This window comes from Odontomachus brunneus, unplaced genomic scaffold (genome assembly GCF_010583005.1).
Source record: "Odontomachus brunneus isolate Ranch 3 - 2012 unplaced genomic scaffold, Obru_v1 Obru_scaffold_185, whole genome shotgun sequence".
Lineage (NCBI taxonomy): Eukaryota > Metazoa > Arthropoda > Insecta > Hymenoptera > Formicidae > Odontomachus > Odontomachus brunneus.
Window position 1 is genome coordinate 496,131 of NW_022639635.1, and position 1,262 is coordinate 497,392.

Genomic DNA, 1,262 nt, shown 5'->3' on the forward strand with positions numbered 1-1,262 from the left:
TATATATATATATATATATATATATATATATATATATATATATATATATATATATATGTACAGGGTCATCGAAAAGTATCGGACCCCCTAGTATCTTCAGTTAGAATGCATTTTGGAGAAAATGTCCAATAGCAAAGTTGTATGATTTCAAGCGGGAAGTAAGATGATGACATTGACTTTGACTTTGACCATGTTCTTCAAAATCATTTCAAGGTCAACCTTATTTTAAATGGAACCCCCTAAATTTTATTGCATATTCTTATAGCTTATCTCGAGAGCTTTCCAAACCGCTAGAATAAAATATTTTTTCATTAAATACTTTTTGAATTATAAAAGTTTAAAGTTAACAATTTTTTGACACAAAATGTAAAATATCATGTAAAACATTATTTAGTTTTCAATAATCATAACCTTAATACTTTTGTGCGCAGAATAATGAGACCAATTAATTGGTTTAAAGAAAACACATTAATCGAAAAGTGTTGGATCCCCTTAATATTTTCAGTAAAAATGCATTTTGGAAAAATGTCCAATAGCAAAATTGTACGGCTTCAAGCGGTGACGCTAGTAGGCTACGGCGGAATACTGCCCGAAAGTGATCGCGAGAAGCTACTCGAATGCGTGATGTCCAAAGGCGTTAGCGAGAATCTGCCCGAAAGCGTTGGCGGGGCCGATCTTTATTTTCTCACTCTGGCAGGCACCAATGTACGAGCTCTTGAGCAAACAATTTTACATTTTGTGTCAAAAAATTGTTAACTTCAAAACTTTATAATTTAAAAAGTACTTAATGAAAAAATGTTTTATTCTAGCGTTTTAAAAAGCTCTCGAGATAAGCTATAAGAATATGCAATAAAATGTAGGGGGTTCCATTTAAAAAAATAAGGTTGACCTTGAAATGACCTTGAAGGACATGGTCCAGGTCAAAGTCAAGGTCATCATCTTACTCCACGCTTGAAACCATACAACTTTGCTATTGGACATTTTCTCCAAAATGCATTCTAACTGAAGATATTAGGGGGGTCCGATACTTTTCGATGACCCTGTATACAGGGTGAATATTATATACCGGAACACCTGAATATCTCGAAAACAAAGCGTTGTATAAAAAAATGTTAAATACAAAAGTTGTAGGGTTTAAAAAGATCTATTTTATGATATTAGCAGTTTGACCTTGAGTTGCGTCATAAAGATCAGGTCAAGGTCACAATGATGTTTTTAAATGGATACCCCCATTTTTTATTGTATATTCTTGTAGCTTATCT